This window comes from Aulonocara sp. 'chitande type north' Nkhata Bay, linkage group LG14 (genome assembly GCF_057382095.1).
Source record: "Aulonocara sp. 'chitande type north' Nkhata Bay isolate Kocher_YH1m ecotype deep benthic linkage group LG14, A_spYH_male_GT1.1, whole genome shotgun sequence".
Classification (NCBI taxonomy): domain Eukaryota; kingdom Metazoa; phylum Chordata; class Actinopteri; order Cichliformes; family Cichlidae; genus Aulonocara; species Aulonocara sp. 'chitande type north' Nkhata Bay.
The window spans coordinates 36,864,177-36,887,940 of NC_141357.1; the positions used below are offsets into that span (position 1 = coordinate 36,864,177).

General features: G+C 40.6%; 1 protein-coding gene across 3 annotated transcripts in view; it reads right to left on the reverse strand.

Moving 5' to 3' along the window:
* Nucleotides 1-14,851, reverse strand: part of slc8a2b (solute carrier family 8 member 2b) — a 212,269-nt gene extending 197,418 nt beyond the window's left edge. For 2 of the 3 annotated variants that reach the window (XM_086262439.1, XM_086262441.1), the window contains exon 1: nucleotides 14,369-14,851. The gene's annotated coding sequence lies outside the window, so the exon portion shown is untranslated. The remainder of the gene's footprint in view (nucleotides 1-14,368) is intronic. The other variant, XM_086262442.1, reaches the window with a different exon arrangement.
* Nucleotides 14,852-23,764: the final 8,913 nt, after the last annotated feature.

Here is a 23,764-nt window from a genome sequence, read left to right on the forward strand (position 1 = left end):
TCATAAGTATTCAACTCTAGCAGCAGAGTTAATGCATGTTCACTCTCATGCTGGCAGAGCGCAAACAAAAAGAACAAAGTCGGAGTCTTCTCCAAAAGAACACCCACAGAGATCCTTTAGAAAAGATCAAATAATATCTGCGGGCTTTAAAGTTTTAAAAAGTTTGTTGTTTGTATCCCACAGTTACAGCAAAGAGTGTAAAAATGCATCAGTACATCCAGGGACACGCTGCGAATCACCCGTAATCTTTATGGCACTTCACTGTTGAGCTATATGTTTAATACTTTTAAAACAGTCACTGACACTTCATCATTTAATTAAATCATCTACTTGTTGAAGAGCTTTGAAGTATCAGAATACGACAGCATGAGATATACTCCAGTTTATTAAAACAGGGAAAATAAACCAAGTATCATAAAACATTAGCATCTTAAATCCTGCTTAAACAAACCATATAATTCCTGTTCTAGTTTAAACACTCGTCAAGATTCTTTAGAGTTTGAAGAGATCTCAGATATTCAGTCAGGATGGTAAAAATAAAAATCATTCAATATGAATGACATCTCATATTACTATATCTATTTGTCGGATGATTCTGTTCTCACAGAATCATTCTGAACCAAAAGATGTGTAATCTGCACACAACTTGCATACTAGCGCACACTGGCATTTCTCTATGTAAGGAAACATGTGAGAAGCCTGCACTGCTAAAGCAGGAGAGGAAAGTCTAACCCTAAGATCGTGTTTGTCACTCAGGCAGAAAAACTACAGGAAAAAGCAGAAAGCAGATGGAGGACACGGAGCACATGATCAGTCAGTCCAGCACAAGCTAGAAGCAATACAACAACAACATCCAGATTCTCCAAGGTCTGTGAAATAGGCCAAGAAATGAGACTGTAAGTCATGGTGTCCAGTGTCAATGCAATGGTAGAAGTGATAGAAGGATAAAGCCGACACCTTTCATCTTTAGTTTTCATTTGAATCCTGAGCGTTTTGGGATTTGTGGTGTTTTGGAAGTCTGTACGTAATATTAAAAAGGCAATAATAGTTGTAGCAGTGTTCATTTTGAAGACCATTGTGTGTTTCCTCATATTCCAATCACTGCGATTTGTTAGGTTGTTTACAGGAAGTCGTGTTTTTCCTTTACTGCCTAAGCTGCAGCATCCTTGGCTGTCTTGGTGTGTTACTACCATGTGATGTGATACCACTGACAGGACCGTGTATCGCACCAGATGTTCGTGCAAAGTTAGTGTTTGTGTATCGAGTCATTCGGCGCACACAAATGGCATACGGGCTAAAATCTACTTGACTGAAATGGTGGAAACAGAAACCCTTTAACATCCACATTAAATGATACTCAGATGTCTGCAGCTGCAGAGCGAACATCAGCCTGCTGAAAGCAGGGATGAGGGCTGCATGCTAACGTGTGACATCACTAACCACTAATGACTCTCTTTCTTGTTCTGCCGATCCCTCGGGAGAAAGAAATGCACAAGCGGACACTTTTATTCCCTGTCGATCGCATAAAGAGGCAAAGTGAGGGTGTGAGGGAGTTCAGACCAGAGTAACTTGAGGGTGGATGATGTGAGAAGGAAGGGGCGAGGGAAAAGAAGGGCAGTGGAGGAAGAGGAGGCCCAAAAAATAACTGCACAGAATCTATCAATCACAAAGAGGAGAGAGCAAAAGAGTGGGAGGGTCTTTCATCAGAGCATGATAAGTAATGGTTTTTATCCCAAGATGACATTTACATTTTGGATGACTGCCTTCAGCAGAGGCTGAAAATAGTCTGATGAATATTTAAAAAGGAGGATGAAACACACCAAGTCTTAAAAAAAAAAAAGGATCAGGATTTTTGTTGATAAGTCTTTTCCTATTCAGAGATTTAAAGAAAATATTTTAATACATCTATAAGATCCTGTCTGGTGTGCTGTAATCTGCACATTAGAAATGTTTGTTTGTGCAACAGAGTTATCAGAGTGGAGTTTGTTTTCACCTGTTTGGTTTATGCAAAAATAATCCTTCATTCAGGTTTATTAAAATAGAGAAACAGTGACACCGACGATCAAGCAGTTTCATGTAACGAGCACTCAGCAGTCTCATTTATTAAAGTCCAGTCTGATAAAAGGACATTTAGAGATTATTTTTCCTTCTTATTTTGGTTTGATTGTGTTGTATTCATCCCTAATTTAAGTCACACGTTGGATATAGGTTAGCACTTTTCCTTTGTTCTCCTTCCTTTCACTTCATGATTACAGTTTTTGCTCGTTGCTTGAACACTATAAACCCATGCTTATACTAAAGTAACACAACTTGAAGCTTTTGTTACCATACCTCAAACACATGTACCCATACCTTAAACAAAAGTGCTGCTTTGCACTCTGGTTGCAATTATGCAACACACTTACTCCTTTATGCAACACACATGGTCCTGCATGCTACACTCTATTTCATACATAAGACACTTCGTTCAAAAATGAAATTTCAGGGTGCCATTTGGAAAACACATGTATCCAAAATACAAAACACATCGGGTAATTGCAACCACTCAAATATACACCTGAAGGCACTTACTTGCAAAACTGAACACCAATTAGCCAACCACAAAAAGCCCTCAGTTTAGCCATTTCAAGAACTTTGCAAGCATGGATGGAGGGAGAGCAAGAGGAAGAGGAGGAGGAGGTCAAAGAGGCCATGCACGGACCCATATTTCTGATGATATACAGTTTTTTCTGAATGCTTAAACCCTAACTGTGATTCCTGTAGCACTATCTCTAAAACTATTCAGAATTAAAGCAAAACCACTCACTGAGTTTGCAAAACTAAAAGCACAAAAACTGCTTTGCACTCAGTTTGCAATTTTGTAACACACACTTTGCAAAACTGTAGGCACAATTCACTGCACAACACTCAATTACCAAATTCCCAACACACTCCTAGCAAAAGTATACACATGTATGGCTATCATTAACACTAATTTGCCAACTGTCTGGCACACTTTCACATGTGAAAACTTTCTTAGATAATTAGTTCACTTTGCAATCAGCCTAAGCACTATAATACAGGTAAGCTGTGTGTGCGGAGTACAATGGAGGGAGCAGAAAGAGTGAGAAGTAGAGGAGGCCGAGGAAGAGGACGTGGAGGTGAAGAAGTAGGATGAAGAGGACGACAAGGACAAGAAGGAGCAAGAGGAAGACGAGGAGGAGGGAGAGGAAGATGAGGAGGGGGGAGAGGAAGGGTAGGAAGAGTAAGAAATAGAATTGCTGATGACATCAGAGCTACAATAGTGGACCATGTCATCAACCGTGGAATGACCCTGAGGGTAGCTGGCCAACGGGTCCAGCCTAACTCGAGCCGCTACACTGTAGCAAGCATCATAAGGACATCTTGAAATGAGAATCGGTTAGTACAGTCACTTTGCACAAAGATTTGTAGCACTGCCATATGCCAATGAGAAACACACCAATACCATTGATGTAAAAATACTGAAATTGTTACTTTACAGAATTGCTAGATGACCAGATGCTGGGGCAGAGGAAGCATGTTCACTGCAGACCAAGTAACCCATATAGTCATTATGGCGATTGCAAATAATCCTATACTTGGAAATAAACACTTGTGTTTGTTTTGATGTGTTTGAATAAACAGCAGTACTTGAAGTTTGGATCCCTCTATGCTTATGGATCTATGACAGAAGTATGAGCTCAAACTGACATAGCCTACCTTGTGCACAGAGAAAGAAAAAGCCAGAAGTGTTTTGTATTCATACCATCAGTGTGCAGTTGGCGCATTGTGTGCTTAGTAGATGATGGCTTGTGTGTACTGTTTGATACGGAAACACCATTTTTACAAAGGTGTGAAGAGTTAATCTAGCTGTGTTTGCTTTTGCAAGAGAACTACAATGTTTTGATGATTGGGTGACAGGTTTTCTTATTTGTGTGAAGAGTTTTGCAAAATTAGCCAATAGTTACAAAAAATGTGCTTAAGAAATCAGAAAAAACTGTAAGAGCAACTTTGGTGGACCATGTCATCAACCACGGCCTGACTATGAGGGAAGCTGGGCAGAGAGTCCACCCACATCTAAGCCGTTTCACAGTGGCATCTGTAATAAGAAAATTCCGACTAGAAAACAGGTCTGTCTTCATCTCACTGCCTTCTACTCTACTCAGATGGTTTTTATAGTACTGTTCTACAGTTACCATATCAAGTGTACAGGGTATTGCAGGGTGCTAATGCTCCTTTTGCAGCCAAAGTGGTAGTTTCTGTGAAACATACCATGATTACTTATATTGAAGTACAGTGGATGATACAGTATATACAGTATATATTGCATCATCATGCAAAACTAGGTCCATACAATAGCCAACACATACTCACATTTCTAGATGCTCTCCATGATATAGTTGTACAGAATAGACCAGATCAGCCCAGGTTTGTGGTGATATGGGATAATGTCAGTTTCCATCGGGCTGCTCTGGTCCAGGCCTGGTTCTCCAACCACAGTCAACTTGAAGTGGTATGCTTGCCCCCTTACTCACCATTTTTAAACCCTATAGAGGAATTTTTTTCGGCTTGGAGATGGCGTGTATATGACCGCCAACTACATGCCTGCATGCCTCTTCTGCAGGCAATGGAACAGGCCTGCGGTGACATTCAGGTGACAGCAATCCATGGATGGTTTTGACATGGAAGAGGATATTTTCCCCGGTGCCTAGCGGGAGAAGACACTGCTTGCGATGTTGATGAGGTCCTGTGGCCAGACCCCAACAGACGGCGGGATCCATGAGCCCACGTATGCACAATTGTCATGATTTTTTGTTTACAGTATAGTGTTTTTTCTATTACTGTATTATGGGTTGTTTTTTGTTTTTTGTTTTTTTGCTTTATCTGAATTCATGGTACTGCAATGTACAATATTGAGTAGGTCTATTTGCTTTTTTGGTTGTTTGCAAATGTGTCTCCTGAAAATATGCCTTCTGAATGAACAATGGAAATCAAAGACTGCAGTGCTTTATATAAAGTAGACTAGTGTGTTCCCCCTGCTCTGTAGGTGTTTGCATATGATGCAAGTATGTGTCATTTTGTCAACAGAGTTACATTTTGACAAAGGAATGTTAGGTTTTGACAGCAGAGTTTAGGTTTTGAGAGTAGAGTTTCAATTTGGTGCAGATGTGAATGGTATATTTCCCAGTGTTGTGTAATGTTTACTTGTGTTTAGGGTTTTGGCACAATGAGCGACGTTTTGCCAAATGTGTTCAGGCAACGGGCAAAAACTGTAATAAATCAGCTTGGTGAGAACTGTTGCTGGACATCATGCCTTCATCTCTGGAGAGGGTGTATTTATTTGTTTACCTAGCTAAATTCTATTTCACTAGTTGGGGAGGCAGAATAGGACTGGGGTATAATAGGTTTTCTACTTCACACCACCAGATTATTTCAGCCCTTTCTCATTACCTACCATCCATCCAGCTCTCCATCCACAAGGCGAGAAGCAGTGTGCACACAGGTTACCAGTCTTTGGCAGGGCCGTTTCAGCCCTTTCTCATTACCAAGGAAATCAAATAATCCAGTTTTTTCAAAGGTAATGGTGCAGCTTATTTACCTACACGCTGATCTTTGGCAGCAGAGCTCTTCAAAACTTAAGTAGTTTTTACTGCCTGAGTCGACCCAGTGAGTGAAAGCAAAAAGGAAAAAGAACAAACAAACAGGAAGTCTGAAAAAAAAAAAAAAGAGCAAAGTGACCACACATAGCTAACCTGAGGCTACGTCCACACTAATGCGTTTTCGTTTGAAAAAGCATCGTTTTCTCTCCGTTTTGGCCTCCTGTTCACACTGAGACGCTGTTTTCCCCGAAGGAAAACGCAGCGTTTTGAAAACGCTCTCGAAAACATTTGGAAACTGTGCTTTCGACATCTAGATCAGATGCAGGTGACATGCGACAAAAAGGCATTTTATTTATCCCCAGGATGAGAACACGTGGGAAATTCCATCCCTTTTTTTGGACAGTTTCATGTTACGTGATTTTTCATTGGAACATTTGTTCATTTCCTGTCGAAGAGCAGTCGTATCTCAACAAAGAAATGTTCCTGTTGCTGTTTTTTACGAGGCTAACTCTCATTGTTTCTGATCAGCCACCCCTACCTGCCAGTCCATCTTGCTAGTCCACTTCATTTATCATTTCCCTCAGTATACAACAGTCTATAAGCGATCCTTCATTCTTTGCTAATGTGTCTTTGTGTTCTGTGCTTGAGCTTTTCTTCCTCTTACCTTCTTGTTTTGTTCTTACCTGCTAACCTGGAGCTTAATTTCATCTTGATCTCTTCAGACTTGTTCACCTGCCTTGTAACTAGGGCTGTGCGATATGACCAAAATCTCATATCCCGATATAAAACATCTATCGTCCGATAACGATATAAATCACAAAAAATTTAATATTTTCTGTAAATTCTGTGAATCTGGAGTAGGTGGTAAGCTTTATTGTGAAAGGTTTAAGCGGACATGTGATGGTTTTACCGTCGTTGTTGCTAATGACAACCCATAAAAACAGGCACTTGTCCGTCTGTAGTGTGGTTATATTAAATATAAGAGAAAGAGAGAACTTTAAGAAATTAATATAGCCACTACAGTGACCACCAAAACCATGAAAAAAATATTGCCGTAAACAGTTTATTTTGCGACACCACGAAACAAACAGCATAAAATGAAACAGACGTTTTTATATCGTTATATCGAACAGCCCTACTTGTAACTGCACTTGATTCAAGCACATTACAAATGGACTTTTTTACCTTTTCATGTCCGTGCTGTGGATTCAGGTCTACTTTCTGAGCTGTGACATTTTGGCTTCAGCTTTCTTGTTTGTCTCAATTACCTCTAAAGTTATTCTTAACATGAGCATGTTAGAAGGTGCACCAGCTCACTCCACTATTAGTTTATTGCACTGATGGGATTTCAGACTTTGGAAGTTTGTTAAACCTCTGGCTCAGAAGTTGGAGAAAGAAGACCAGAGGGAGTAAGAAAGGATAGAGTCACTGAGCGGGCAGCTTTTATCTCTGGTGTGCCATTAAATTAACACCATAAAACTACTAAGAGGCACAGAGTCCCAAAAATTGCTGATGTTCAAATCTACAACAGGCTCAGGGATGATCCAACTTACACCTGCCCACACGAGAGCCCTGCACAGCATCCTCTACACTGCACCAACACCTGATTACAGATGACTGAAAGCAGCAATAGGCACATGAGCCAAGAACAGCGTTTAAGGGGCAAAGAGATTAAACAAATTAAAGAAATGAAAGTAATAAAATAAATCACAGCATATTGGGAAAAAATAAGTATAAAAGGCGGCAGGGCAAAAGAGACAGAGGTGAAGAATGCAGCATGAAGAAGAGAGGAAATCTCTGAAAGCTGAAGGAAAAGGTAAAAAAATTACCACACAGCCATACAAAACAGTAAAAGAACAAAATAATATGAGAAATGAATGAAAGTCAAGAAATCAGTCAAGAGAAAAAGAAGAGGAATGACAAAAATGAGAACACACAGGAGAGTGGGCCGGATAAAAGATGAACGTGGGTGAGAATGCAAGATTAAAAGACAACGATGAGGAGAAAAATTTGGCAAACGGGACAAAAGTGAAACTTCACGAGAGCCAACAGAGAATGAAAAAAAAAAAAAAAAGATAAATGCATAAGGTGTCATTGAAGGAGATGAGAGGGAAAGAAATGGATGACATAAAGAAGATTTAGCAACCTTTTTAACCCTCAAAGACCCTTAAAAAAAGGTAAATGCAAGACCTTTGAGCAGGAACGACTGTTTAGACGAAGCAGATGCTGTCAGTGCCACTGCACGATTTCTTTGTTATTTACATGTTGTTTGAAGTGCAATAAAACTGGGCCTAAAGAGCTTGATTTGAACACAGAGATCATGCTGCAGCGCTAATAATTTTATTACATCCATACGATAGCCCAACAGTACAGGTGAACACTTTATGATTAAAAAAAAAAAATCAGAAGAGAGAAAAAGATTTAAATCATCAAAGCTTAAAAATATTTCATATCATCATAAACTGTTTAATTAAAGCCATCAGGACAAATATACAGCAGAGTGGTGTCGTGGAACTTTAATGCAGGCAAGCTCAGCTCCAAAGTTCCACATCAGCTCTGCAGATAAGGACAGACGACACGTCTACATGCGGCTGGGCCGTCCTTGTGATCCACCATAGAGCCAAAACACACAGCACCATCACAAAGATCATTGTAATCCTCTGAAGGCTCCACATATGGTGATCCATAATTAAATACGGGGTTAAGCCAAAGAAAAGATCCATGGCACATTGCTCTGTATTCAGCTCTCCTCATACATTAACAATATGTCGATTTATGAAACAAATTACACATTTTAATTGAAATGTGTGAAAACACAGGCATTGATGCTAATGGTGGTTAGCATCAGAGAACTTGGAACATTCTGTGTCAAACAGGTTGCGGCTACATCTATGACAGAATGAAACAGCTGCATCCATGCAGCTGACACCATAATCCTCATTCATATTAATGCAACTCGGGCTTTAAAAGCCGATAGGAGGAACAGAGTGGAAGAGTGAGGGTGCATATATATGTGATAAAGTGGAGGAAAGGGTAAACGAGAGGGTGATGGAATTAATTCAAATCAGATTAAAGACAGACAGACAGAGGAATCGAATATCAGCGAAGACGTGCCAAAGTTACGGTGGTGGTTATGTAACCGAGCAGCACTAAAAGCGAAATTCTCCAAGACACCCAACACGCAGGCTCACAGTGCAGCTCAGCTCAGGCCCGTAATGCATCAGTGATGTAAAAACTGACAAGAATACAACACACAAAGAGTGTGTATGTTCACTGCCTCCACACACACACACATTTGATAATAAGAGAGTGCAGAGGAACTGAGGAGCTGCCTCTCAGCAGGCAGTCTCTGCAGCAGCACTCACGTCCCAAGACACACACACACACACACACACACACACTAAAGTGCATCTGCAAAACAACAGTCTTTTCTGTGAGCTGATAAGTTTAGACTTTTGCATTTTTTAAACATTTGAGTTAATTTCACGTTGCACGGCTGCATACAGACAGTATCAGGATATGTTGTTCATCCCAGAGGAAATGCGTATTATGTTGGTGCTATGACACACTGCTAAATTGAGGCACTGCTCAGCAATGAATGAAGAACAAAGATTATACTTGAGCCTCTATGACTGCAGCTGAATCTGCTGTGGCTGCGTGTGCATGTGGTATAGATTGGTTGTTTCTGCTCAGTGGATAAAACAGGGTCTGCTTTTTCCTCCCCTCTTATAATAAGAAAATAAGTTCATACACTACAAAGTAATATTCAGTCAACACATCCATGCCAAACACCTTCTTGTAATTAACTTTTAACCAATGAAAAGCTAAAGCTTCATTATGGCATTCATAAAAATCATAGACATGAAGAAAAGATCCAAAAATGAGATATTGCCTCATATTTCACAGCATACTGTGAAAGGACAACACAAGCAAACAATGGTTACATTCTGGTCATAAAGGGATGCACAAGATCTACAACAATACTCAATACAATGTGGTGTTTAAATGATGTTTAGTTGGGAATCGAAGTGTGAAAGAAAACATCCCGCACACCATCACCAATCTGAAGGGCTGAAACAGGGCATCCTCAAAGCATGCTGTTAGTCAGATTCTGACCCCACCATCCCTTCATCACATCATCCAAGACTGAAGCCCAGGCACTCTGGTCCCCTCTCTCTCACATCAACAAGGCATTTTCTCCTTGAGAACTGACGCTCACTGGATATTTTCTGTTTTTGGATACTCTTCTGTAAAAGCTGGAGATGATTATGTTTCTTAAATAATCAGACCACCCACACCAACAACCACGCCATGTTCAAAGACACTAATTTCTTTCCCCATTCTGATGCTCAGTTTGAACTGCAGCAGGTCGTCTTGATCATCTCTGACAAAAAATAAAAAAATACACCAAACTTCAGTCAGTGCCCAATTAGATATTTGTATTAGCAGGTGTACCTAATGAACTGGCCAGTGTGCATGTCTGCCATTCTCTACGGGTCAGACTTGATATAAGAAAATTAAAAATGTATTCCAAAGTATGAGGAACTGCTAATTAAGAGCTTATTTCAGAAGGCGCTCTTATTTTGATAAACAAGTCCTCAAGATTGCATTTGCATGATGGAATTGATGAATCCTTTGGTTTATTAAAACATCAGGAGTTGATGAATTCTCTCAAGCTGCACTTTAATTAACTGCACCACAAATGGACCCCGTCATCTCTGGGAGCCGTAGGAGAGAAATATATTTGAGGAACCAGCAACCAGCATGTTACCAAATCAACCAGAACCTCTTCTGGACTCTTGGGGTTTGAAGGAACAGGCATGAACATATTGTTAATAACCGTTGATGGTATTCATAACTTTCAGGTTTTCTGTCCTACCCCTTTTAATGGTAACTTTAAGCAATCGACTAAAATCATTTGTGTGATTACAAGCTGTGGAAAGAGCGAGCGGGGAAAGCACAAAAACAGCCCTGTACATTTCCCATGAGAGCAATCAGACTGAGGAGGAGGAGGATCCGAGAGTCAGGAGGAAGATGGATAATTAGGCGATAGAAAGATAGCGTCGATATAGGAGATAAATGTTCCTGGACTGGTTGGTTCATGGCTCTGTGTGATTTATTCTGTTTAGTGTGTTGATTACAAATCCCTCGAGGGCAATGTTCCGCTTGGAGGAATAAGCAGATTCTGTTTGCAGCCACCACAGAGGCGGTGGTTTTTTCCCGCTCGCTTTAGGAGTTTTCTGGTGCAGAATCAGGTTTTATCTTTGTAATGTTGATATTTGTGTCCGTTACAAAGGTCATTGTATAAGATTGGGAGATTATTGAGTCATAAAAGAGCATTTTCCACACCCGAGACAGAACGAACCAATCAGAGATGCCTGTTGTCTTTAGGTTCATGATGCCCTCGAAAATGAGGTGCTAAGCAGTGATTTCCAGGAAAGAAATTCAAATGAGTCTATAACACTGACATTTGTCAACCCTTGCAGAGATAAGGGAATCATTATGGAAGAATAAAACAAAAACAATCTGACCTGCTAGTGTTTCTGTCGGAGCGTCATAAGATGTCCCAGATGTGCCATTGTTCTTATTTTGTCTGTTAATAGCTATCATTCACAACCTCCGTCATTCCAGACCTCAGCCAGTCTCTTCCATTCTCCACATTTGGCCCATATCAGACTGAACCTCACATTAAGCTCTTGAAATTAAAGCCAAATAATGTTTCAAAAGGAAGATCCTTTCTCTAAATTAAGTGAACAAAAAACCTTTTCAGATACTCAAGTTCAGTTTCTTATAAAATAAGACCAAGACTCGTAGCAAATTCTCACATTAAAGAACAAAGTTCTCGAATGTTGGTATTTGCGTCTGAAAATACAATTAGTTAATCCATGGTGGAATCGATAAATTGATTATTCATTGCAGCTCTGAAGTGTTTAACATCATATTTCTGACTTTTTATAAGTCATCAACCAAACAGCCAGTCAGGTTCTTGTTAGACTTTAAAGTTTTTCAGTTTATTTTCATGCCAACTTTACAAAGTGTTACTCATAAACATTTTAATAAAGCTCTTGTTTGTTTGTTTTATCTTTCCTGTCTGTGCTGTTCATGACTGTGTCCATGGAAACCTTACATTTCTGGTTGTGTGTATAAAACAAAAGCAAAAAACAAATACATCAGTTTATCATGTCAGGTGGGGGCATCAACTGGGAAAGCTTCCCTGATGCGGCTGTCTGCTAAAAACAAATATTTTATTCAACCCTATGTTTCAGATTATCACTTTAACAGGCGAGCTGGAAAGCACAAAGTTGTGTAACAGCCCCGTGCTCAGCAGACAGCAGTATAGGGCTGTGGTTATGCCTGAGCTTTTCCCAAGTGTGATTTGTAAATGAACAAGAGTGAAGTGGGGCGGTGATGAAAGAAGCACAACACCCCCAGGGTAAATAAAGGTTAAAAGATGCAGAAAACAGGGGAACAAAAGTCTCTTTGTGTGTAAGCGCCTCTGGATAAGAGAAACTGCCAAACGCCCGATAGTTGTGAGATGTAATTCAAAGAAAAGATGCAAACGATGAGAGAACGGGAGGAAGCACGCTGGAGAGGAGGAAGGGAAGATGGGAAGAAGTGAAAGTAAAGAACAGAGGGGGGAGATAATGGATGGGAGGGAGAAAGATGAAGACAGAGGGGAAGAAGGGGTGATTAATAATCCATTAGCTATTATAAAAACTAAAACAGCACTTGGATATGTTTTTTTAGAAGCAGCTAAATATGTTGGTGGAGTCGCGCAGCGGGCTGTGCAAGCAAATATCCGACTACAGAGGGCAGAAAGGCGAGAAGATCGCAGAAAATCTTCACCCTGGGTTAGGTAAATCATGAAATATGACTTTAATTATAATTAAAAACATCCAATCACGTTTAAATAGCTCATGTATCTGATATGGTCGTATTGCACTTCCATTACGTCCGTTTAGTGTTTCTTATCATGTAGGATCTACAGCACGTTGCTTGCTGCAGCCTTTTTTCCTCCAGGGAAGGCAGAGGGAGGGAGAAGCGGGGAAATTATACAGCCCCACAGACAGAGAGATGGATTTGAGGGAGGGATCAGCTGAAGCCTGGTGCAGTGGAAAAAAGGGAAGCCCCAGGAAAACTGCAGAGACAGAGAGAGAGGAAAAGCCCAGGGAAGCCCCCCTGCAGCTGAACAGGAGGAGGATCCCCGTCTCCACAGCCTGCATGCTGCAGTCCGGCTGCTACAAAGGAGTCCCTCATTAAAACTACAGCCGGGCTTCAAAGTGAATGCAAAACTATCCTACATTCATCATCACTGCTCTCTGTGCCTCCACCTTCCAGAGCAGAAACCACTTGAGCAGAAAACGAAATGGTGATGAAGACACACACAAAGCCCAGTGTGTGGAAACAAACACCAGTTTGTTCCAGTGCGATTGTAACCTGTAATTTTAGAAACAACTCCTGGATGAGATTTTCATTAATTTAAAAATATTTCATACGTATACACATCCAATATTAACACATTGAACTGTATAGGAAAATCTAATTTCTCCTTTTATATTTCCGCATGTTATACATGTTTCCAAAATAAGATTGACGGTTTTAACTCATCTGGGCGCCCGTTACGCAACATCAGTGAACGGCACCTGCATTCCAAGACGCTAAAAAAAAAAAAAAAAGCAGCATTTCAGACCTGATCGTTCAAAACGCTGAAATATTACAGCGTCTGGAGCACAATGGGGAATGCTTTTGATGAATTACTATCAGGCTACAACCACCCCAACCGCTGCTCGGACAGGGTGGATGGACAGAGAGAGAGCGGAATAAACCGGAACACCGATGCTTCAGTTCCCAAGATAAACTGGACTCGTCGTTCATTAGAGCTCGTAAATTCTGGTTATCTGGTGGAGATGTTCACACATGACAACAAGCTTATCGCGCAACCCTGAAGAGTTTATCTGGAGTCGGGCTGTAGGGATGCAATTCCCCCACAGTCTGCTCTGCAGCGTCTTTTATTTTGAAACCTCAACCAGAAGTTGCATTTTTCTTTGAGCTTGTTTGACACCAGTCTCTGCAGCCGAGAGGCGCAATGTCAGAATTACTACACCGGCTTCATGCGGCGTGTGCAATCACACAGCAGCGCCAAACTGCGCACATTCGTGTCGCACATTATTTAATCACGGGAGCGTTTGCTACTCGTTTTCTCTGTAATGAAAGCAGTTTCAGCCAAAATGTCAGTGTCTCATGTGAGTCTTGCGCCCGAGCACAACACGCGCTCCCAGGTTCCCTCCGGGGCCACACTGGGCAGCAGCGCTCGTTAAACTAGGAGACACTTCAGAGGAGCGAGTCAGCATGCTGGTGTTCGTCTCACACACTGAAATCCCTGCGAAGTGCTCAGCATTTCACTCACGTTCCTAAAAACTTAAAGTCAATGCTGAGATGCTTCAGCAGCGAGGAAAGCTTGCAATGATTATTTTATTTTAAATATCTTCACAACGAGAATCAGCTCTCTCAAATCAGGATTATTGACTTATAACAAAAGACGGAGGTTCCTAACCAATTTACAGGCTTTGACGCACTAACAGCACTTCCACGTAGACGTCCTCTGTCACTGCGAGACTAGTTTTTGGCACCGCCAGGCAGCTCCACATGGTCGGAATCGGCAGCCAGTGATGCCCACATGGGGCACATGAGCAAGTGCACACGGCAAACGACCGCAGCAAACACACACTGCGCGCAGACAGAGCACAAGTGTGAAGCATTTCTCTTACCTTCTGGTCTAGTGCCGGTCCGCACTCGAATCTTTACGCATACTATGTGAGGTTTGTGCGAAAGCCTGGGAGAGAAAACTGCGCTCGCTTCTGCGCTCCGTCCCTACTGTCGGCTCTCTGCCTTCCTCTCTCACCCCGGCACACTCAAACTGCACAAACAAGCTGGCACTCCCCCTCCCCGCGGTCCCTCACTCTCACTCACGCACACAGAAGGCGCGCGGCGGGGCGGGGTGCCGAGGTGCGCGTTTTCTCCTCGGGGGCGCGGATAGCTGTGGAGAGAGTGCCTGACAGGAGAGAGGGGGATTAAAAGAGATGAAGGACGCGAAGATGAAAAAACAAACAAAAAATTAGAAACAGAAAAAGAAAAGAAGAAAGAAAGAATTAACAAAAATGATGGAGGAGAAAGGAGGGATTGATTAAGGGAGACACTTGTGAGTTTTGATATTGAGAGTTGGAGGATAAAAGAAAAAGAGTGAAAAGGAAATAAAGGAGATGGAGACTAAATTAACAGGTTCATTTTGGAAATTAAAGAAACGGATTACGCGGGGGAGGGCAAAGTAAGTAATGGAAATGATGAGGGAGGGGTAAGAGTGATTGAACTAAAGGAGGAGAAGAAAGGAATGCAAGGAAACAAATCGGAGGATTTCAGTGAAAGGAAAAGAAGAAATACAGAGGAGAAAGAACAGAGAGCAGAAGAGACAAAACAGAGCAAATTGAAAATTGATTAAACAGGAATATAACAGGATGTTCTGCAGCCCACTTGGCTCATATCCTTCACACTGGTTTCTAATATAAATATACAAATTTTATACATTGTCAGGAATCAGAATGTATTTGCTAAATCTGGATACTATCAGGCGCCCACAGCTTGACGTTTCCTCAGTCGACCTAGAGGGGGGTGACGTGGGGTGTTTTTGGGGAGCCTGCAGGGGAGAGATGAGCTGCAGGGGCATTTCTCGAGGTATCGAGCAGGGACAATTACTTAGCCAGTGTGTGATGTTTCAGGCTCCGCTCTGACGGCACAGGCCTGCTGACCAAGCAGGCAGGAAACGCAGTCAATCAGTGAGTCTGTATAACAACATGCTGTACTAAATCCTGCCAGACTGAGTCGATGACAGAGACGCACTGTACAAGCCTGCTTTTCTTCTTGCTTTTCTTTCTTTTAATTGTATAATTTATTATTATCTTCATAGTCATTTCTAATATTACCAATATCTACGTCTTGGTTTACCATTTAAGTTCCCTTTCACACACCTGCAGGCATTCACAAACCTGTGCAGAAGTCTTAATAAACAGAGTGAAATGGCCAGTGCTCAGTTTTCATTATATACGTTGCCCCTGGAACATCTACTTGTCAGCTTGTGTTGATGATACACAGATGTACTTTTCTGTTGAGCCAAACAACCTCAGCCTCCGTGAATGCTTCACTGCTTTTAAGGATTTGATGTCCTTCACCTCTAGCTTGGCCAAACCGACGTTGTGTTTGGCCTCGACAGATTCTCTAAGGAGGTCAGTCATTGCCTCGGCCTGCTCAGCATTAATATCAAATCTGTTAAGAAACTTGGTGTTATTCTGACCTGAATTTGAAGTTTGAATCTCACACATTCAAAGCTTGTCCAGTCGTGTTTCTTCATCTAAGAAAACCCTAAAAAAAAAGCCCAGTGATTTAGAGCTTTAATTTCCTCCCACCTAGATTATTGTAAGTCTTCCCCCCCCCCACACACACACATCCCTCAGTCGTCCTCAACCTGTCGTTAATTCAGCCCACCAGGCTGCTTACACACATCACCCGTATGCTTGCTGTCCTTTATCAGCTTCCAGTGAAATTCAAAATCAATTTTAAAAACATATGAAAACCTACATTGCCAGGTTCCTGTGTATATAGCAGGAACAGTCGGCCTCTCCAATCATCTTAACTGTCCTTCTTATTTTAAATGCACAGGCAACCACACTTTGAGGTTGTACCATCCAAACTAACAGCCCCCGTCAGCTGGCCCAGTGGTTTTTTTAATGACTGCTCACTCATTTTCAGGGTCAGCAACAGTCAACAACCTTTACAGAGACAAGCAGACACTAAAACATGAATGGATCAACTCATGGGAGAACACAGAAAGATGAGACAAGAGGAAGAAACAATTAGAAAAACACTGTGGGAACTAAACCACCTGAGAAATAACAAAACTAAAAACTGGAGCTTAATATACACCGAGAGTCCACAGCTTCTCATAAAGAGCTCCATGAAAACTAAACAGGATCAGAGCTAAGACTAGAAGTCAACATACTATGATAATAAAATGATGACCCAAAACACAGGATCATCAAACAAAAGCTTCTTATTAAGAAAATCATGTGGGAAAACAAAAATCAGAGAATATCATAACAAGCTTAATTTTAGAAGAATAAAGAGCTCAAGAATCGGGAGTTTCACACAATAAAAACAGAAACACAAACTCCAGTATACAAACAAAAAGTGGTGTAAAATTAGGATGAAGAAAAATATAAGAGGAAACAAAACTCGCCATCATTACGAGAACGTTGCCGTGACATCGTCCCATCTCTGTGCGTGGTTACAAGGTCACCACCATTTCCAGCATCATATTTTATCTATTCGAGTGTCATTGCATGAATAAATCAAAATGACCCGTTTATCTCATACTGGGCCTCGGTGCATCCACTGTCTGAAACAGCTCCGTTAGCTCCTCACCTCTTTAAGCGTCTCGGTCGTTGTGTCCTTGGGCAAGACACTTCACCTGCCACCTGCTGGTGTTGGCCAGAGGGGCCGATGGCGCGATATGGCAGCCTTGCTTCTGTCAGTCTGCCCCAGGGCAGCTGTGGCTACAACTGTAGCTGCCTCCACCAGTGTGTGAATGTGAATGAATAGTGGAATTGTAAAGCGCTCTGAGGGCCCCGAAAAGCGCTATATAAATGCAATCCATCATTATTATTATTATTTAACTTTCTTCTGATTAGCTGCCCCTCCCACGCTCACTGACATCATACAGTGTTCAGTGCCGTCTTAAGCCTTTGTCCACATTACACAGATTTGTCTACAAGCAGCCACCACAGTATCTGTATCTCTCTCTCAGAGATTAATGAAAGGCATAATCAGTCCGCTGTAAGCAAATTTAAATCTCTTTTCCACAGCAGGAACTTAACAACCTTTATTTAACTCAGGACTTCTCATTAACTGAATATGCATCTCCATCTTTAAAGCATCCCCAAATTCAGTAACAGCTCTACGGATTAAAAGGAACATCCTTGAGTTAATTGGGAGAATTTTTAAAATACTTTGTATCCTACCCTTCACCGTTCAGCCAGAGTCAAAAATCTATAACAAAAAGTCAGTGACTTGCTACTAAACTTATGACTCTCAGGTTTTATGTGACAGAAATTAGGCACAACAGTAGTTAACTAATTTTCTGTCCTGGTTCAGGGACCACTGGAGGGAGAAGGGTTAAAAACATTTTGTTACGGTCTCTGTATTTTTACGGCTACATCCATTGTACCTGTTGAGCCACTCAACAGTGTAAGAGATGACAAAGTTATTGATTTATTTTCATGCTTACATCAACAAGAGATCAAAGTAGAGCTCACACAAGAGAGCTGTGAGCCAGTCAGAGGCTCATCATAGCATCTTGTACTGCATATGTGACCTGTTCATTGCTGCTTTAGCTTGTTTCACTGTGGCTGTGAGTTCTGGTTAATGTGTGTGTGTTTCAATCTGACCTGCTCTCTCCCGTCATCATTGTGCATCTTATTTTCATAGCTTCCCCCAGAGTGTTGCCACTAGTTTGATAACAGTAATTTCAGTCATGGCCCGATGGTGCAGTGGTCAGCACTGCTGAACTCGCTGGTTCTGACCTGCTGCTGTCACATTTTGGCACAAATTGGACTCTAAATTCAGATTCAGCACACCAGGAGCAAGTTTAAAGGATTTACGAACTAAGATTATTTTACAGAGAACAAACAGCAGATTAGTGTGGCAACATTGTCTCTGAGAACTGAACCAGGAAGTCTGCGAGTTATCTGTGTTGTGAGGATAGATCTTGATACCTTACCAGAGAGATTCCAGAACAAAAGCTTTGGACGAATCCGAGGAGAACAGGCAGGTTTTCCGCGTGATGGCTGTTGGTGAGCATAAGTCATGCCAGAGGAGGCCATACAGCGGCAAACAGGCTTCTTCGGCAAGAGAACTCTGAACTAGTGGACAGGAAACATTCACACAGGGAGAAAACCTAATGATCACCATGGTAGCTAATGATCTAGCAAGGATCTGCTGCACCATCCAGCCCTCGTTAAGTCATCTTACAGGTAGATGAGTTTACGAGTAGCAGGTGTGAGAAGGACGACCCAAGAGCAGCACTCCAGCTGCAGCACTCCACCTGTGGCTCAACAAAAGAGAGAAAAAAAACACCACCCAAACCTGCCCTGACCGCGACGCTGGTTGGGGGGAATCTGCAGCTCTCTCTGTTGTCTGTCTCTCTCTACATGATGCTCCATTCAGCTTGACTCTCCTGTGCAGCGTCACAACTGTGCAGTCTTTGTTTGTGCACCATACATAATACTCTGTCAGTAAAAACACTCTCCTTAGATGCACATAATATGCTTAGAGTCATTAAATGTCACTTCCTGATCAGTCTTTCTGATCTATAATGTCTTTACAGCATGAGGGGTGTAAACGTGATACTCGCTCCACTGAAGATAAATTATTATCGTGGATTCAAGATGTCCCACATCTTATTTTCAGCTACAGTCCTGAGACGCTGACCCAGTGTTTGGTGTTTTTCGGTCTCTTCGGTTCCCTAATAATCCTCAGGGTGTTTTTTTTATTACTTCATTTTTCAGCTTTGTGTTTTCAGCCTTTGTGTTTTTAGTTCAGTTTCTAATGTGTTCCACGGTGTTCCTCAGGTCAGGTTATCAAGTCTCCGTCTATGTTTGGTATCATGCTATGTCACTTCCTATTTTATTTTGGTAGTGCCTTGTCTTGTGTGCCTGGTGTTAGGTGTTACTTCCCTGTGTCTTATTTACTTCAGCTTTCTCTCCCAGGTGTCTTCATTCTGCCAAAATCAACTTTCTATACACATATTATCTCAGGCTCTCCTTGTCCTTTGTTGAGTTGTTCTTCATGGCTGTGTGTAACCTTGTTCTGTGGCTCTGAGGTTATTCTAGTGATTTCTTGCAACTTATTCCTTGGCTCCACATGACATATGTTTTAGATTCTTTGGTATTTTATTATGTCTTATACCGAAGGCATTAAAACCTTATAGAGAACTGCCAGAGACTTCGATATTTTGCCTTTGATATGAGTAATGTGGGGAATCCAGGATAGTTTGTGATGTATTATCACACCAAGGAATTTTATTTCAGATACTCTAATTCAGTGTTATTAATGTCAGTTTACTGTTAGTAGAATATGTGCGATTCCCAAATATTATGAATTTTGTTTTGCTCAGGTTCAATGTTAATTTATTGTGGTCAAACCAGGTCTTCAGATTATTTCATTCATTTTCTAGCTAATCAGAAGTTGTTCCAAGTTACTTCCACAGCACAGTAAGTTTGTATCATCCGCAAATAATATTATTTTCGAAGACTTTGAAATCTCATTAATATACAATATGAAAAGCAGCGGCCCCAAAACTGATCCTTGGGGAACCCCACACACAACAGGTTTCAGTTCTGACTTCATGGCATTTATTTGGGTAAATTGTTTATGGTTTTTAAGGTAACTGTTAACCCACGATAAGGCCACCCCTCTGACCCCATATGTACATGGTTTGTCTGTATCGAATGCTTTCTTTAAATCTAAAAAAACTCTGACAGCATATTTTTTGTTTTCAATAGCAGTTGTTACTGTATCTATAAACTCCATTAAGGCATGTGTTGTGGTCCTTTTGGGTCTAAATCCATACTGCTGTTCATATAGTACATTGTTTTTTATGATAAAGTCATTTAGTCTATTGTAAAATATTTTTTCCAGTATCTTAGAACTGCAGTAGTAGAGAGATGGGCCAATAGTTTGTGAGAAGATGTTTCTCTCCAGCTTTATATATTGGAACTACCTTTGCAATTTTCATTTCATACCTCCCCTCTAATGTGGACACCGGATCAGCTGGAGGCGCAATCGAAGATTGCAGCGGTCCCAGATCAGATGTACACACTGGAACTCTTTCCCATGTCGCTGTCTGTGTTTATTGTGCTATGGTGTGTTGATATCTGTGCATTCCTGTATTGTCTTTTTTGCGTTACACATTTCGATGTTTTTTTTTCCTCGCTACCTGGCCTGACCTGTCTCCCCAATGTGATGTTTGTGTATTGTATGTACGGTCGGCAAGGTCTGTCATCTCGGTTGTGGGCAAAAGACCTGCAACTGACAAATAAAGGTTATCTCATCTCATCTCATTGTGCTAATTGTGTTTTATGTCTAATTAATTTCTTATTAGGTTCACGTCTGTTAATCCTGGCGTAGCTCTGTACTGTTGCAAAACCTGGTAGATGGTCACTTAAGTCATTTATTATTAATCCACTTTCAACATTCCTGTCAACAACATTAGTGAAAATATTATCGATAAGTAGGGATGGGTATTGATAAGATTTTCACGATTCCGATTCCATTTTCGATTCTGTTTAACTATTCGATTCTTTATCGATTCTCTTATCGATTCTTTTTAAAAGAGGAGAACACTAAGGTCGATTAGCTTAGAACTTTGTTTTATATCTTCTCTTTGAACAAGATAGAAATTTAAGAGTAACATGGCCTTACAAACCCAGCAGTGAGATCTTAAGAGATCCAGCCTACGGCTCTTCAATGGGTGTCACAGGATCCCCAGGAAAAAAATTGTAAATGTAAAATAATAAAATAAATATTCTTCTGTAGCAATAACAAAGTATAACATAAATAATTCAGTAGCAATTACACAAGAATATCCAGTAATGTCCCTGCCTACAATTAAACACATTCACTTACCGAAAATCGGGGGCATCTGCTGTGGCAAATGGGTGCAAGCCTTTGACCACAAACTGAGTCACTGCTCGGTGACATTCGTCTATCATGGCCTGAAAGGAGACGCTACCGGTAGACTGCAGCGAGAACTGCCAGCATCTGAGCCAGACTCTGTCTCTCATCATGGTCACTAAATGCACAGTAATGGCAGGTTTGTAATAAGGCAGATCGCGCTAACATAATATGCACTGTTAGTTGATTATTTACCTGCCGCATTAACGGGAGAGGACGTGCAAACGTTACCGCTGCTGCTGGGTTGAGAGTCACGAGTCGAGCGGAATTAAAAACACGACATTCATTTAAGGTTATCACGTGTTTTGTGAGCAAATGCTTTTGCATATTCGTAGTGTTTCCTCCCTTAAATGAAATATCCACTTTGCAAGTATTGCAAGTTGCCCTGTTGTCATCCGTTCTCGTAAAGTATAACCAAACTTTTGAGCGTTTGAGCCGCTTAGGCGCCGTGTTTCCTGCCAGGTAAATGACGCTCCGCAACGCGGTGACATCATTCGGGGCGACTGGAATCGATAAGGGAATCGTTTGCAAAAATGGCAAACACTTCCAAGGAATTGAAACAGTGGGAACCGGTTCTCAACAAGAACCGGTTTTCAATACCCATCCCTATCGATAAGTGTAGCACTATGTGAGGTTATTCTAGTTGGACGGCAGATTAAGGGATAAAGACTAATGCTGTTTTTTTTTATGTATGGACAAAATCAGTGATGGCACTGTTCACAGTTGGATTCAACAAATCTATATTGAAATCACCACATATAAATGTCATTTTCTAGTTGTTAATCGGATTGTACATCTTCAACATTTCCTCTGTGAACATTTTTATACATGATCCAGGCGTCCTGTGGATACAGCTGATTTGCAGATTCTTTGACTTTTCACCTTCTATTTCAATAATTATGGACTCCATTATGTTATCCAGTGCTAGAGACAGTTCACTGAGGATTCTACATTTGTAATTATTATCAGTATACAAGGCAACAGCCTCTCCCCTTTTTTATTTCTATTAATGTAATACATGTCATAGCCATCAATCTTCACTAAGTTTTGATCCCCATCTAACCAAGTCTCTGAAACTGCAATGACAGTGAATTTCTTAGAAAACTGTGCCAGACAGTCCAGGATTTTTGAATGGTTTGAATTGAGCCTTCTACTATTAACATGCATGACTGATATTACATTATCCATTATTATATTTTGATTGAACTGCTCATTTGTATAATACTCACATTTTTGATCATGCTTATGGGTATAGAAATTGTTTTCAGGGTCTATATCATTTTCCAAGTCCCATAGTCTGTTATCAGTATACTCAAAGGGTTTTAGTCCCAAGTCCTTATATACAATGTTCATATATGGGTAAGGTTCATTTTCACCTTACTAAGAAAAGTGATTATTTAGCACAGTTTTGTCATGATATATGATTTATTTCTATAGTTAGTGTCTCGGTTTTTAACATTTCTAGTATTTATCCAGTTCTGAAAGTTCTTTAATGACCACAATTTTTGGTTCTTCTGGTGTTCCTTTGAGTTCAAATTCAAATTCAAATTCAAATTCAAATTTTATTTGTCACGTACACAGTCATACACAGTACGATATGTAGTGAAATGCTTGGACAACTGCTCGTGACCTAAAGAAAACAAAAAAGGAAAAGGCTATGAATAAGATAGGAAATAAATATGAAAAATTAAAAAGGGTAAATTTAACTAGGAAGGAATAAAATATAAATTAAGGTTAAAAATGAAATAACTGTACAACACAAATTAGAATGAAGGGTAAATTTAACTGGGAAGAATAAGATAAAGATAAATATATAAATTAAAGTTGAAAATAAAATAACTGTACAACAAAATACACAATATAGAACTATATAAGAATGTATGAAGAAATCTAAATATAAATAAATATATACACAATAACAGCTGCTGTACAAGTATTAACTGGAAATGAAGAATATAGTGACCAGTGTTGTGCAAAACCAAAGTCCAGAAAGTCCAGTGTGTGTGTAAGAACTGTATGTGTGGGTCAGTACTGTGTGGTGGTGTGATTGAGAGTTTGATGTAGACCTTGCAGTTTGCAGTCCATGTTGAATGAATCTTGTTTTGTCTTCTTAGTATTCGTGCTTGTCGTGCTATGTCAGCATTTTTCTTTGTCAGATGCTCATTTATGTAGACATTGGTTCCTCTCAGCTTCTTAGCTTGTCTTAGTAGCTCCTTTTTTGATTTTCTGTTCACAAATCGTATTATTATAGATGGTTTTCCACTATTATTTTTTCGAGGCAGAGGATGGCAAGCTTCAATATCTTTACTATTAATGGTAATTCCCTTGCCACTAAAGAAATTGAGAATTTGTTGCTCCAAAGAGTCGATGTCAGCTTCAGTGGG